At 43.5% G+C, this 16,542-nt stretch overlaps 1 protein-coding gene across 2 annotated transcripts in view; it reads right to left on the reverse strand.

Moving 5' to 3' along the window:
• LOC108713277 (prolyl 4-hydroxylase subunit alpha-2) overlaps window positions 1-11,716 on the reverse strand; it is a 47,703-nt gene extending 35,987 nt beyond the window's left edge. Inside the window, exon 1 of one of the 2 annotated variants that reach the window (XM_018256195.2) lies at window positions 11,298-11,716. The gene's annotated coding sequence lies outside the window, so the exon portion shown is untranslated. The remainder of the gene's footprint in view (window positions 1-11,297) is intronic. The other variant, XM_018256196.2, reaches the window with a different exon arrangement.
• Between the last annotated feature and the right edge of the window lie 4,826 nt (window positions 11,717-16,542).

Genomic DNA, 16,542 nt, shown 5'->3' on the forward strand with positions numbered 1-16,542 from the left:
ACAGTACAAGCACCCGATGCGGCATTCCTAAGCCGTAGGACAGGAATTTTCTGGAGGATGTCCTAAAATGCGTTCCGTATGATATCTTGTAAATATGCAGTGCTTACCATTTGCAGCAGTCAATATTCACAGACAGGGGCCCTATTTTATATTATATGTGGGGGTGTCCCTGCAGCGTCTCTGTGAACAACTAAAGAAGGATCACGGCAACTAGAGGCACCACTAAATATTATCAGTCATTTAGTCACAGGTCTGCTCCATGCCCAGTGTTGGCCATAGGCTACCAATGAGCATAAGGACTCAGCCTTTCCAGAAGAATCAGAGAGTCACTCGGGAAATGCTGGCATATTCAATGTCTTTTCCAACATATCTGGTTATGTTACTAAGGATGGATTGAAAATCTCCCACCTGGTCCTGGCATTAAAACTATATTTCAAATATTTCATGATGATGGCCCTGTCAGAATAAATCAAAATGTTTGCAATGTATCTACAGTATTTTATATACAACATTGGCAGGCAATAGGATCTCACAACAAATTTGAATCTACTGCCGAGGTCGCTTGTTTATAATTAAGCAGATCACGGGCAGAAAAAAATTTTCTGTACTAGGCCTGGACCTCTGTCACCTGCCCACAAATCCAGGCCTGAACCCTGACCAATTAAAGACACTACTAGGTTTGCCAAACCCAATATCTTCCAGGTCCAGCTGGTTCTGGTGCAGAACAGTAACATACAAAATGCCCGTGTGCCAGGCCCTAAGTGTTAACAGAAATCTCACTTACACTAATAAGAAATGTATATAAAATTAAACAGTTCTATTGAAAAAGGGAAACTGGGATATAATCTTTTTAACCTATATTTAAATTATGGGCTATTTAAAATGTTTTGAATTTTTTTAACACTTAAAGGAAACCAATATAAGCTTCAGCATACTTAAATAAAAAGTTTTCTAAATGTAACCAATTAAAAATTCTGTAATGTTTCTGAAATAATCAGGTTTATCTTCACTATCCCTCTCTCAGCATCTGTTTCTCCTCATTCTGTTTTCATGCAGGAGTTGGGTGTCAGATTTATACAACTGTTATACATCGCTGCGGAATAGGTTGGAGCTTTATAAATACATGTTCATATTAAAATCACCAGACATCATGGAGGATTTGTGTAAAAGGCAGTTATTTTGTTTGCACTGCAATCAATTATTTGAGTGAGCTCTAATACATCTGCTAGGAAAGGAAGCCCATAAGATATATTGGATCTAACTGTCACTGAATATCTGACACTCAACTGCTGCATGAAGTGAGAAAGAAGAGAAACAGATGTTGAGAGGAATAGTGAAGATAAACTTGATTATTTCAGAAACGATGCAGAATGTAAAATTGATGTATATATAAAGTTTCTTATTTCAGAGTGATAAAGCTTCTATTAAATTTTCATTTTCGATATAGTTCCCCCTTAAATACTAAAAAAAAAGAAAAAACATGATCTCGGGTCAATGGTTTTCATTTATTTACATTTTTTTCTCCACTAAACACACAGCGCTTGGCTGCTGTCAAACAAAGGTTCATTCATATGTGCATATCTGACAAGAGTCTGCGATCTTTATTTAAAGGGAAGGCACACGTGGCAGATCCAATGCATTTTTCTGCTGGAAGAGACATGACAGTGACCATGGAGTGCCCAAGTGTGCATTTGGCCTGAAATTCATTTATATAATAAAGCGAATGGTAGTATGTAGAGACACTGTCTGGTGGGGACTGGCATTTCTCCATGCTGGGAGAATGCATTACTTGTATTTAGAATACAGTTCCCCCATAGCTGTGTGTGTCCAGGAAGCACAGAGCTGCCTTGTGCAGCGACAATGCGCATGATAGGAGCAGGGCAACGCAGGCTGTAGCTTTAAGGGGATGTATCAGTGACTGGTGACGTAAGCAGTGGGGGCGGAGCCAACGGATGAGTTTGGGACCGTTGGTAACATAGGAGCAGGGCAACGCAGGCTGTAGCTTTAAGGGGATGTATCAGTGACTGGTGACATAAGCAGTGGGGGCGGAGCCAACGGATGAGTTTGGGACCGTTGGTAACAGGCTTGTTAGCCATTTGTGGACAGTTACCGGAGTGACAGGTCGTGTCAGCATGGCGTCAGTAGCAGAGCTGTTGCAGCGGATAGCGAGCCAGGCTGGTGAGAAGGGGGACGCATGGGTCCAGGAGCAATTGGCTGCTCTTCCCTTTGCGTCGAAGGCAGCGCCATTGCGGATGCGGAGAGCGCGACCTCCAGAGCGTGTGCGCATTTCTGAAGATGGCGGTCCGTGTATTAGGAGGCGCAAGAGGAGTCCATCAGCACAGCAGCCAGCGGTGAGGGAGATGCCAGAAGCGATTGGTGTGCAGCAGGTGAGAGGAAAAGGCAAACAGCGCGCAGAGAGGAGCAGTCAGACAGGCAGACGTGAGGCAGGACCCAGACTGAGGCCAGTTATACTAGATGGCGCAGGTTTGACTGAGTTTGGATGTGGAGAGGCAGAACAGGCACCAAGGTCAGGAGAGAGGTTCGAGGGGCCTGGTGGAGACGGCCCTGGGGGAAGTGGGACTGTTTTTATGCAAGAGGAGAGCAACAGGAGCACTTATGAAGTGGGGGCCAGAGAGGAAGGTGTTGCGGCCAGTGGGTCTGTTGACTGTTGTGACACTGGGGAACTGAACTTAACGGCACCTATGCTCAGTGGGGGGTGGGCAAGGGGAGTGTCTTCTGTTCTTCTCCCCTCACAGATGACTTTGGACGGCAGCAGGCTGAGGGGGCAAAGCAGCGATGACAGTCAAGGGACTGGCCTGGTTCACGGCCGTGGTGGCAACGCCACTACTATTCAGGCAGCAGCAACTACAGAACAAAGCAGCTATGGCGGGACAGCAACACCTGGAACGTCAGGGGAGTCGGTCCCAAGCCATGTGGCGGGTGAGTGTGTTATTAATGCGGGTGGTGTTGTTGGGGGTGGTGGGGGAAATTTTGCAGGTTTTATGGCAGGCTTGAAGGACTTGATGAGCAAATGGGAAGGGCACACGGGTCAGAGTTCAAATCCAGTGGCAATGTGGGTTCCCGGATCGCAAGGGGAGTCATCAGCAAGGGTGCAGAGTGTCGGCGCGCGGGCTGAAGCGGTAGCGGTTATGGGGGTGCAAGTGGGTGCCACGTTAAGTGCGGTGGATCAGGGCTCCGGTGCTGACGGAGTCGTGACAGCAGGTGGGGAGGCTGTTAATAAAAATGAGGAGAAGAAAAAAGAGGGAGTTCCAAAAGCATTGCCAGTTTCGGATGCGGCAAAAGGGCATGCTTATATTTGCTTTGAGGGTCCTCTTGGTGCGCATTTGAAATCCGAGGTGAGAGAAAAGATTTGGAAGAGGGAGAATATTGATATATTCACATTGTTACCGTTGGAACGTTTTAATATTGAGAAGTGGGAAAAGGGAAAGGAACATAGAAAAGAAGAGGATGAGGATAGGAGACGTTATAGGCTAATTCCACGTACATTTGGGAATTGGCTGCAGGCGTTTTCAATCATGGCGAGTGTCATAGGTGAAAAACACCCTGAGCACTGTTCGGGTCTTTTTTGTTATTTGGATTCCATTTGGGAGGCTTATAGGGTTTATGGTGGTACGGCCTGGCTGAAGTATGATGAACAATTTCGGCAGCGGATGTCAGTCAGGCCAAGTTTACAATGGGATCATAAGGATATTGGTGTGTGGTTAAGGGTTATGGCAGCACAGAAGGCGCAACCCGGGTCTAATACAGGGAGTGTGGGTCATCAGCCTTTTCTTACAGGCGTCGGCAGTCAGGGCGCCGCCAACACGACAGCCCCCCTTAAAAAAGGTGTGTGTTGGCAGTTTAATGAAGGCCAGTGCAAATGGGGAACTGGGTGTAAATTTCGGCATGAATGTTCAGTTTGCGGGGGCTCCAACCATCCAGCGGCCAGGTGTTTTAAAAGACAGCGTCAAGGTGGGTTCAAACAAGGGGATAGTGGTGGAAAAAGGGATGAGTCCAATCAGAGTAAGTGAGCTGGGTCCATGGTTGGTGAGATATCCCAGCAGGGATAAGGCATTGTTTATTGAGGAGGGTTTTTTGTTTGGTTTCAGGATACCTTTTAAAGTTGGTGAATTGGGGGGGGGTTGTAAAAACCTTAAGTCGGCATCGCAATATCCAGAGGTGGTGAGGGAGAAATTGGTTAAGGAGGTTCAGTTGGGTAGGATGGCGGGCCCGTTTTTAGTTTCACCCTTAACTAATTTAAGGTTCTCACCGTTGGGGGTTGTTCCAAAGAGGGAGGCTGGCAAGTTTCGGCTCATACACTACCTTTCCTACCCTAAGGGTTCGTCGGTCAACGATGGTATAGCACCGGAGTTGTCGAGCGTGTGCTATGCATCGTTTGATGATGCAATTGGATTGGTTCAGAAATACGGCGCAGGGGCACTGATGGCCAAAGTGGACATTGAGTCTGCTTTTCGTTTGCTGCCAGTGCATTCTGACTGCTTGCATCTTTTGGGTTGTAAATTTGAGGATAGGATTTACATTGATAGATGTCTTCCTATGGGATGTTCTATTTCATGTGCCCATTTTGAAGCTTTTAGCACTTTTTTGGAGTGGGTGGTTAGAGAGGAAGCGGGATCCAATTCCATCATACACTATTTGGATGATTTCTTTTGCGTAGGGAAAGCCCATTCGAGGGAGTGTTTAGTTACTCTTCAGATCATTTTGTTGGTTTTTGCTCAGTTCGGGGTTCCGGTGGCTGCGGAGAAGACGGAGGGTCCAGCAAGCATATTAAAATTTCTGGGAATTGAAATTGATTCTCAGGCCATGCAGTGTAGACTACCAAAGGAAAAGGTGGATGATCTTTTTAGTTTGGTGGAGTACATGTTACATGCCAAAAAGGTGACTTTGAGACAGCTGCAATCTTTGCTAGGTAAATTAAACTTTGCCTGCAGGATCATTCCCATGGGCAGAGTGTTTAGTCGTCGGTTGGCCCTTGCAACGGCGGGAATTAAGCAGCCGCATCATTTTATACGGCTAAACAGGGATCATAAGGCAGATTTGCGGGTGTGGCAGAAATTTTTGGCTGAGTTCAATGGTTGCTCGCTTTGGCTTGAGGAGTCAAGGTCCAGTAGGGAGCTTGAGCTTTATACCGATGCTTCTGGTGCAATTGGTTTCGGAGCGTTCTTCCAAGGTTTTTGGTGTGTGGGGCAATGGCCTCAAGATTGGGTTGAGGCTGGTTTAACCAAAAATTTGGCTTGTTTGGAATTATTCCCAATTGTGGTGGCAGTTGAAATCTGGGGGGAGAAGTTGGCGAATAAAAAAGTTAATTTTTTCACAGATAACATGGCAGTAGTCTTGGCAATAAACAATATCACGGCTAATTCAATACCAGTTATTAACCTTTTGCGTTACTTAGTATTGAAATGCTTGGGTTTTAACATTTGGTTTCGAGCTTGTCATGTGCCAGGAGAAAGTAATGGAATTGCCGATGCCCTCTCTCGTTTGCAGATGGATCGCTTTTGGCAACTGGTTCCGGGGGCACAACGGAACCCCTCACAGTTTTTGGAGGATCTATGGAAAATTCCATTCGGCGATTGGCTAGTTGGGTGAAGAATTCTTTAGCGCCCTCTACTTGGGATTATTATAATGGGGTTTGGAACCAATGGGTGGATTTTGAAAGGTATGTATCTGGTCCGTTGGAGGATGGGGTAAAATTGGATTTATTGTTGTGGTTTTTGGCCAATTTGGGGGAGGATTGCTCTTTCTCGAAAGTCAGTAAGGTTTTGGCTGCCTTATCATTTTTATTTAAGTTGAGAGGTTGGGTTGATGTTACGAAGTGCTTTATTGTGCGGCAAGTAATTAAGGGCCTGCGACGGAGAAGAGTGCAAGGGGACAGGAGAAAGCCGGTCACGTTCGGATTGCTCGGGGGTTTGTTCGGGCAACTGGGGGTGGTTGCGAGTTCGGTTTATGAGATCAAGCTTTTTCAGTTGGCTTTTTCTTTAGCCTTTTATGGGGCTTTTCGGTTGGGCGAGATTGTGAGTGCTTCGAGAAGTAGTGAAGGGGGTATTCAAATTGACAAGGTTGTTTTGTTGGAGGACAGTTTGCACTTAACCATATTTAACTCCAAAACGGACAAGTTTGGTAAGGGGTTATCGGTTCATTTGTATAGAGTTCAGGGCTGTGATACATGTCCTGTGCACTGTTGTCAGAGTTTTTTGCGGGTTCACCGTTCGTCACGGAAGTCTTTGTTGGTGCATGAGGATGATTCAGTACTTTCTAAATTTCAGTTTGTGGCGGTTTTTCGGAAGTGTTTGGTGGGTTTGGGGTTGCAAGGAAAGGAGTACGCTTCACATTCTTTCAGGATCGGGGCGGCCACTGAGGCAGCACGTTGTGGCTTGGGTGAGGCAACAATAAAAAGAATCGGGAGGTGGGAATCCAACAGATTCAGGTCGTAGATTAGACCGCATTTGGTATGATCTAATGGTTTTTTCTATTTGTTTTTGGTGATGTGAATTTATCTGTTTTAGGGCATGTTATGTTACATTTCTTCTTTTCAGGTGGACGGCGCTGCATCATTTGGCTGCTGGGGCATTCTTATGTGGTGAGAGCAGAGAATAGAGCATTGTGTCGAGCGGGTGGCAGGTATTTGGGAATGCCACAGGAAGATGTGGATGTTTATTGGCATGGCCGCGGAGGCATGCTGTGGAGTCAACTTGTTCCACAGGTAGAGGAGCTCCTGCAGGTTCGGGGGCCTCCGGATATTTTAACATTACACGTAGGGGGTAACGACCTAGGTTCAGTTCCCATGAGGGAACTCATCCATGCAATGAAAAGGGATTTGTTATGGTTATTGGTGAGGGCCCCTGAGTTGATTATCCTATGGTCCCAGATGGTGCCGAGGAGGTATTGGAGGTATGAGCGGTCACATACGGCGATAGAGAGAGTCCGGGTGAAGGTCAATATGGCCATTTCGAAATTCGTGAGGCAGCAAGGGGGAATTGCAGTGCGGCATAGGTTGTTGGAGGAAGGAACGGATTACCTTCATCAAGATGGGATACATCTGACAGATTTGGGTATGGATGTATTTAATTTTGGCCTGCGGGAAGGGTTGGAAATTGCTCTAGAGGTGTGGCGGGGTATGCGGACTTGAGGGGGATCAAGTCCGTATACTTTGGCGGGTCCCTGGCAGGTGATTGGGATGTTGAGGAATAAACTGATGTTAATCAGGATGGTAATGTTATGGGAGTTGTTAGTAAAGTCCTCTCTAAGAGCAAAGGGGTCTCTGGGAGGTAGTTCTGTTTATTGGGTTTATGGCCCGAAATTAATTTGCGTACCCACCATGTTGGGAGAATTTGGTGGATGGTGGCCGGTACATTATAGTGGGCATTTTCTGGGTTAACTTGCCAGGGACTCAGGGTCGAACAGTTAAAATGTTTTCATGTATTAATATGTGCATGTCATTTTATTGTCATGTAATGTTCGAATGTTTAATACACTGTTTTATTTATGTATGTTTAATAAAGCTGTGGCCAATAAATTTATTTCCATTCAAAATTAAATTGGTGTGGGCTTGTTTCAATTTGGGCTTTAGGAGGTATTTGAAGGTGCAGAATGGGAATTTGCCCTTGCTCTTATCATGCACTTTTATGCCAAGTTTGTTTTAATACATTAGCCCATAGATAATCCACTATTTTGGATTTAGTTGAACCACCGAATCCTTTGCAAAAGATTCGGCCGAATACAGAACCGTATCTGAACCCTAATTTGCAAATGAGAGTGGGGAGGGGAAAAAAAATTTACTTCCTTGTTTGGTGACAAAAAGTCACATGATTTTAAGGATTCGGAATCCGTTCGGCCAGGCATTAGGAATCCAAATCCAAATCCTGCTGAAAAAGGCTGAATCCTGGCCGAGTACCGAACCAAATCCTGGATTCAGTGCATCTCTAATAATTATAGCCATGAAACAAAGGGGGAGAGAAATAAAAACAATTTTTTCAAAGAGTGCAAGCTAAAAAAAACGCCAGAAATAAGAAACATATGAGAGCATAATACAGCTGTGGGTTAGCTTTGCTTCTGATTAGGGTTTGAGTTCAGGCTATGAAATCTGCCTGGGACCATTGGGTCAAAGTTGCAATACAGAAAACTACTGGAAAATGAAACCACAAAGCCCAACACACAAGTAAAAGGCTGCTTATTATTTTTAGTACAGATATTTACACACACACATCCATACATCATCTGGTGTGCTTTCTTTCTCCCAGAGCTGTGGAACTGTAAAATGCAATATCACAGCAAATCTGAAATGATGCCTAAAACTTGCAAATACTGTTTTATAGTAATATGACTTTATGTACAGTGAATGGTTGAAATTTTTTAAATACCTCCCAGCTCAGATACAGAATGAATTTACAAGCAGGCACAATGTGGCATGCAGGGAACATTAAAGGGGTTGTTTATCTTGCAACACTTTTTTCAGTTCAGTTGGTTTCACATAGTTCACCAGAAATAAAGACTTTTTCCAATTCCCTTCTACTTCCTAGTTGTGACCATTAATCTAAGGGCAGAGACACATGGACAGATTCGGGGAGATTAGTCACCAGACGACAAATCTCCTCTTCTTCGGGACAACTAATCTCCCCGAAATGCCTTCCCCTGCCTCCCCTCCGAGTAGAATGTAAATTCCCGGGGGGATTGCACTCGGAGCACTTCGTTTTCCAAAGTCGCCCGAAGTTGCCTCATGAGGAAACTTTGGACGACTTCAGAAAACGAAGTGCTCCAAGTGCCATCCCGCCAGTGATTTACATTCTAGCCGGTGGGAAGGCAGTTTGGGGAGATTAGTCGCCGGCCGACTAATCTCCCGAATCTGACCGTGTGTCTCTGTCCGTATATTGAAGTGTAAAGATTAATTTTGCACCTTCTAAACCAGCTCTGGGGGAGGGGGGTCGCCGACTCTTTAACTCTTCTAAATTGATACATTTAGTTGATACATTTGAGCAAAATCCCTGCGTTTCATTAAAGGAAGCTGTTAGATAGGATACAATAGTTGCTAATATTGCACCGCTACTGCTGAGAAATGTATCAACTGAATGTATCAATTGAATGTAGCAAAACTGTAACAGTTCGGAATGCTCCTGGATCACTGATCCAGTGACTGAAAAATTAGAGGCAGGAACATTAAACTTTAAACTTACATTTTGGGGAAACAGTAAAAAATAAAAGATGGAAAGCAATTGAAAAAAAGTCTTTGTTTATGGTGAACAATCTCAAAACAAATCAACTGAAAAAAGTGTTTGGAAGGTGAACAACCCAGTGGGGATCAGGTTGTTTGGTTACCTGACTGCCACCAGCATTTCCTATTTGCTACAAATTGTAAATAACGATTTCCATGTGATGAGAAGAGCAATATAGGCACTGCTGTTTGGGATTTCCCCTAAAAATCACTGAGAAGAGTGAAGTGATGTAAAAATGACAGCCATAAAGTTCAAGTTGGAAAAATAAAAAATCCTGTGGCCAACCCAAACTTTGTTGGCCATATAATGAATATCCAGCACATACAGCAAAGCTATGGCTATGCATAATCACATTACAGATGACTATACTAAGCATATAATTAGTAATAAATATTGTTACAGATAAATACAAAGCAGAATAAATTGCATTACATTGCATGCAGCTCACCAGTATTCACCAACAGAATAAGTAAAAAGCCCCCAAAGCAGCATTAAGTTATTGTGCCTCGTAAAAAATCCTAACTCCTGAGCTACAAGGTACCACCTGCATCCCTCAGGCTACTGTTGGACTACAACACCCAGCAATCCTCTTTGACAGGAGGAGTTTTTGAAAGAAAACACATTTTTTACGTGGCTAAAACTGAACATTGCTGTATATATACCCTTTTTTTATCACCCTTATACTGTAGTGGACTTTATATCCAATCACTATTTTATATTGAGACACATAATGTGGTTTTTAACTATTTCTTAAGAGGTCACCTTCTGGCGCAGACAGTTATCAGGTGAATGAATGAGGCTGAATGAATCAGGTGAATGAATGAATAACGGGGTTATTTATTAAAGTCCGGATGTTGGAGGCTTGAAAAGTTTTGTTTTACTATAAAATCCAGATTTTTAGTTAGGAAAAAACCTCAAATTTTTCAAGATTTATTATACCCCGAGGATGGAAAAAGTGCAAATCCGAATCTAATCCATCTTCAACCTGTCGAGATCCTATAGAAGCCAATGGCAGAAGTCCTATTTGAAATTTTAAGATATTATTGTCTGCGCTGGGTTTCTATGATAATCCGAACATTTTGATCTTTTCTGACAATTTCAGGAAAATTCTGACATTTTCGGTTTTTTGGATTTTTTGCACGATAATTCGAAAAAGTCGCTGTTTTTGTCAATCCGATTTTTTGGGGTGTTTGAATGATAAATAAGGATAAAATGTGGATTCTAGTTTGGTCGGATTTTTTTTTTTTAAGTAATCCAAAAAATTCCGATTTTAGTAAATAACCCATTTTGTCGCGCCTGGAGCTGTACTGAAAAATGCTTTAACGACTAGATGTGCAGAATTTGCCCAGGTGCCATTACCCTGTAAAGATGGAAGCCCTTGTTTTTGCCCTGTAAGGTCAGAGAAACACGCTGTTATTTGGGGAGTTAAGTCGCCCAGCATAAAAAAACGCTTCTTCTTTGGGCGATTGATCTCCCCGAACTGTCTTCCCGCCAGCTAGAATGTAAATAGTCGCAGGGTGGCACTCGGATCGCTTCGGCTTTCCGAAGTCGCCCGACCGTTCCGAGAGCCATCCCGCTGGCAATTTACATTCTAGCCGGCGGGAAGACAGTTCGGGGAGATTAGTCGCCCGAAGAAGAAGCAGCTTGTCTCTCCTGAAATAGCAGCGGGCGTCTCTGCCCTCACTGACGTCTGTGCAAAACTTCACACATCCAGATCTTCTTCTGCCTCTAACCTGAGAAAAAAAACGAATGTTTAGTTGCTATGGTTACTGCACTTCTTTTTCCCCAGCAGACAAGATGCAAGATCAGTTAACTTCTCTGGATGTTGTTGCTGCTGCTGCTACTGATTTCATTTGAACTCATTTAACACTAATTTGGAAACCTTCACTGAGTGTAGGAAATATTCTCCATGGGACCGTTTCAGTGATTTTGTTTTTCAACTACAAAGCCAAGCATCCCCTATAAATGGAATAAAGTGGTCTAAAACTTTGCACATGTGGCAGGAGCCATTATTCTCCCCCCTTAACATATTCAGCGCCATTTTGGCACCATGAGCAGCCCCCTTACCTTAGCAACTGTCAGTTGTGTGCGCCGCGCTAAGCAGAGGTGAGACAGTGTTCCCAGGCTCCCAGCACTAGTGAATGTTTCGCATAGTTGTGTAATAGCAACATGCCTGGGCTCACACTCCCCTCCCATTCAGCCGGCACAGCCCTTTGTACCCTGACGTCCTATCCGGCCCCCCTAATGCTAGTGGAATGGCTCACGCAGCTCAGGAACATTAATACGTGTCGCCCCGGACCGATCCAGTGCAGATGTTACAGAGGGGGAGGCGCCGAGCAGCAGATGTTTAAAATGGGAAAGCAGAAAGCGCGGTTGTTGTATGTGTAGGAGCGTGAGACGCTGCTGCGGATCCTCTGCTGCTCTCCTGTGCTCTTTACCTCAAGTGCAAACATCTCGTCGTCTCTAGAGATCTATAATCTCTCTGTCTGTTGTCTAGACGTCCTTGTTTACAGGCCCCCTTAAAAGGGAAGCCACTGTAGGTCATAGTAGAGAGTTCAGTTGTGTGTATAGTATGGAAACGTCTCCTCAGGGGCTGGGAGTTGGGCCCCAGGGTTGCCAGGTCTAAATTGCAAAACCAGCCAAAGTCATCAATAAAACCAACTCAAAAGTTGCCCAAAAATAACAAAATATGTGCAGTGAAAAAAAAGTAAAAAAAAAATAAATTAATGAATATATGTGAAAATACACATTTTTTAAATTTTCACTGATTTGCAAATTTTTCCATGAAGTAAAATAGGACAGATTCGCTCGTCACCAGGGGTGTAAGTACAGAGGGGGCCCCCACGAAGTATAGGGGCCCCATAAGGCCCTAATACAGATACAATTATAATAATTGTAAAACAGGTCAACCGCTAGATATTTTGGTGGCCAGCAAATATTTGCTCCAAAATTGCCTAAAATTTAGAAAAATCACCATAAAATGTGAGAATGCTTAAGAGGGATAGGAGACTGGGGGGTACTGAGCCCAACATCTGGTAACAACCATCTTCTACACACAAATTAGTCCTATTGCATGCTGGGTATTGTGCAATTAAAATTGGCAGTCGGCAAATTGTTAAACAAAAAACGACATGCATTGGGAGACACATTAGGGCAAGAAAAAATTGTGTAAAAGTACAAACCAGCCAAAGGCCCAAAAAGTAGCCCAAATCCGTACCTTGGCTAGTTTGTACCTTCAAAACCTGCCTGGGCTTTAAATTAGTTGCCCAATTTGGCTGGAAACCTGCCATCCTGGCAACCCTGATGGGCTCTGTCCTGGTGCTAAAGATTTAATAATAATGCCATTCTCTGCAGCCCCGCCTCTCCTGATAACATTGCAGGGTCTGTGGCTGCAGCAGCTTGATACTCCTTACTCATCTAGACAGTGGCCTGAATAATTTTTCGGGCCCCCAAAATGTCTAGAGGTTGACCTGTTGTACCAATATTAATTTAACTTCTATATGTATTAGGGCCTCAGGGGGCTAGGGTTGCCACCTGGCCGGGAATTTTACCAGCCTAGCCGGTAAACCAACTGTCACGGCCGGGGCCAGTATTACAATGTAGCTGCCGGTAAATTTGTAATACCCTAACAAAAGCCCTTGGCCGACCCCAAATCTGTTTAAAACTTTCCTTTTCTCCGCCTTCTGGCCATTACGTGGTGTGGCTCCACCCCCTTTACATCACAGCCAGTCCCTTTTGTTCTCGCCCCCACCATCGGCTGGTGAAAATTTTATAAAAAGGTGGTAACCCTCCATGGGGCCCCTATACCTCCTGGGCCCCCCCTGCAGCCCCAGGGTCTGCTTCCTCTATAGTTACATCCTGCATCTAGAGCAGTGATCCCCAACCAGTAGCTCGCGAGCAACATGTTGCTCTCCAACCCCTTGAATGTTGCTCTCTGTGTCCTCAGAGCAGATGCTTATTTTTGAATTCCAGGATTGGAAGCAAGTTTTAATTGCATAAAAACTAAGTATAGTACCAAGTAGAGCCTCCTGTCCACATAGGGGCAACCAAATGGCCAATCACAGCCCTTATTTGGCACCCCATGGGACTATTTTATGCTTGTGTTGCTCTCCATCTCTTTTTACATTTGAATGTGGCTCACGGGTAAAAAAAGGTTGGGGACCCCTGATCTAGAGACTCCTGAGTCACAGCCGGGTCGTATGATACTTTGTGTGTATGAGTGTTAGAAAATGGCTCTGCTCCAGCATCAGAAACATGCTAAATGTGCTTGATCTGGCTGTTAAAAGTTCAGAGGAATTCAGAGTTCATTCAGAGGAATGCTGGTGGGTGGAACACACTCTACAACACATACCCCATCAGTGTCAGGGTCTTCTTCTATCTGCATTACATAGTCCAAGCTATGTTCTCTTCTGAGTGCTTTTAGATTTCTGTGATTTAAGATGTTGTACCGTGTTAGCCATTGAAAAAATGCAGAAAATTTAAAGTTTGGTGATACCTTTTATTGGCTAACTGATTAAGTCACAATTGCAAGCTTTCGGAGCACACAGACCCCTTTGTCAGGCAAAATACAAATGAATTGCAAGCTTTCGGAGCAGGCAGGGGCGCTCTGTCAAGAGAGTTTCTCAACTCGCCCCCTTGGTTGCCAGGGGCAGCAAAAATGTCGCTCCTGGTAACTTCAAGAGCCGAATTTCCATTTTTCAAACTGTAAATTCGGCTCTTCTAGTGCAGAGAGCGCAATTGCACTCTCTACACTAATGACAATCTCACCAGCCCTTTAGCAGAGAATATCTGTGTCTCCAAAGATGCCCCAGTAGCTCCCCATCTTCTTTTCTGCTGATTCACTGCACATGCTCTGTGCTGCCGTCACTTACTGAGCTTAGGGACCCACTCACAATATACAGTACACGTAGAATAGAAATGTCACAATATAAGGCTGATTTGTAAGTAATACAGATAATTACTACATTACAGCAGATAAACCAGTGCAATTAGCATCAGAATTTAATAATCAGCCCTGTAGCATCAGTTTATATTACAGCACAACCACATTTTCTGCTTGATAATTTGCAACGTCCCCTAAGCTTAGCTTCTCAACAGCTGCTCAGAGCCCACTGAGCATGTGAGTGTCACAGACACTTTCCAAGATGGTGACCCCCTGTGACAAGTTTGAAGTCCTGGATTATTGCTGCTATTGAGAAGCTGAAACTTTAGGCTGGTGCAATAAGTTCAGTATATAAAATATGTCATTTTAGCCATATTAATTTTTAGGGTTTAGTTCTCCTTTAAATATATTGTAATTCCTAGTTTTATGCTGGCCATGCACATAATAATAATAATAATAATAATAATAATAATAATAATATCTGATTGGCCTGTATAGATTAGCTATTAAGGTTAGCCACCATTTTACTGAACTGACAAATATCTATTTTCATATGCTCTTGTCTGTCATCTATTTCAGTCTTATAATAAAATACAGGCATTGAAATAGTCCTGCATATGCCAGACACACCTCTCCATAGTATTTTATAAGCCAGCTGAATATTAAGATACACTGCAAAAATGACACTGGAAGTGCTTCATTTCCAGCACTGAGGATCCCATGGTTTCAGTTCTCTAAAGGAACAATGTTGTACATTTGTAAGGGTTACTGGTATAATACTTTTGAAAGAACATTTTCAAGCTGAGGTAATGCTACTTCCTGTAGAAACATGCAATGAACTAGAGCCAGGACATCTCTTCTTACAGCAAGCTGCGGCTTCCCTATATTAAAAGAATATGCCTGAAGTGAATTTGTTTTGCCAGGATGAGACACTTCTCCCATACATTTAGGCTAAGGGCACACTAGGCGATAGCGCCGCGATTTGACTCGCGGCGACTTTTCGCCGCGACTTTTAATCCGCAATCGCTGGGGAAACTTTGGCGCTGGCGTCTATGGGGAATCGCGTCAAATCGCCAGCGTAAAAACACACGCGGCGATCTTTTTTCTATTGTCGCTCGAAATCGCCTAGCCTGCGTGTGTTTTTACGCTCCCGATTCCCCATAGACGCCAGCGCAAAAGTTTCCACAGCGATTGCGGATTAAAAGTCGCGGCGAAAAGTCGCCGCGAGTCAAATCGCGGCGCTATCGCCTAGTGTGCCCTTAGCCTAAATGTATGGGAGAAGTGTCTCATCCTGGCAAAACAAATTCACTTCAGGCATATTCTTTTAATATAGGGAAGCCGCAGCTTGCTGTAAGAAGAGATGTGAGCTCATTCCCTGCATGGGTTATCTGGGGATACTTAAAGGATTTGCTGCTTTATAACATACAGCCTAAAGCTAGCTCTAGGATACCACTACTGAGTCAATCATTTTTACAACCCTAATTTACTCAGTGATTTATGAGTGCAGGTCCTTACAAATATGACTGCTGTGTATATAAGATTTTATAACACAGATTTATTATTACCATAGTATTTTCATGGTCAGTTCATAACATTGATGGCAATATTTATTTAAAAAGAACTCTAGGCTAGAAAAGGCTTGGATCTTTGAACTGCTAATGACGTTTATGGCAGCACCTTTGTGAATGTCTTCAACAATATCATATTCTGTTGGAAAAAGGAAAAAGAGGTAAGATGTAAAAGGCCTCATTTACGACCACAGAGTGTGCAATGTGCCGATTTCAGAAGTCGCCATGTTTTTTCGACAGTGTATACTGAATAACATGAATAAACATTCAACTGTGTGCGATTTTAGAGTGGCTTCCATTTGTATTTGAGGTAGGGATGCACCGAATCCATTATTTTGAATTCGGCCGAACCTCCGAATCCTTTGGGAAAGATTTGGCCGTATACCGAACCAAATCCTAATTTGCATATGCAAATTAGGAGTGGGCAGGGGGGAAATTTTTTACATCCTTGTTTTGTGACAAAAAGTCACATGATTTCCCTCCCCGCACCTAATTTGTATATGCCCGAATCAGAGTCCTGCTATAAAATGGCAGTATCTTGGCCAATTCGGTGCATTCCTAATTTGAGGTAAAAAAAAAAAATTCAATCACTTGATTTTTACAAGCAAAAAGATTTGGAATATTTCAGTTTGCCAAAGTGGAGAGACTCACCCTAAGGAAAACTATACCCCCCAAATAATGTAGGTCTCTATTAAAAGATACTGAGTAAAACAGCTCATGTGTAAAACCCTGCTTCATGTAAATGAACCATTATCATAATAATATACTTTATTAGTAGTATGTGCCATTTCATAAATAGAAAATTGCCATTTTAAAAAATAAGGGCCGCCCCCTGAGATCGTAGGATTCACTGTGTACACAT

Source organism: Xenopus laevis, chromosome 3S (genome assembly GCF_017654675.1).
Source record: "Xenopus laevis strain J_2021 chromosome 3S, Xenopus_laevis_v10.1, whole genome shotgun sequence".
Taxonomy (NCBI): Eukaryota; Metazoa; Chordata; class Amphibia; order Anura; family Pipidae; genus Xenopus; species Xenopus laevis.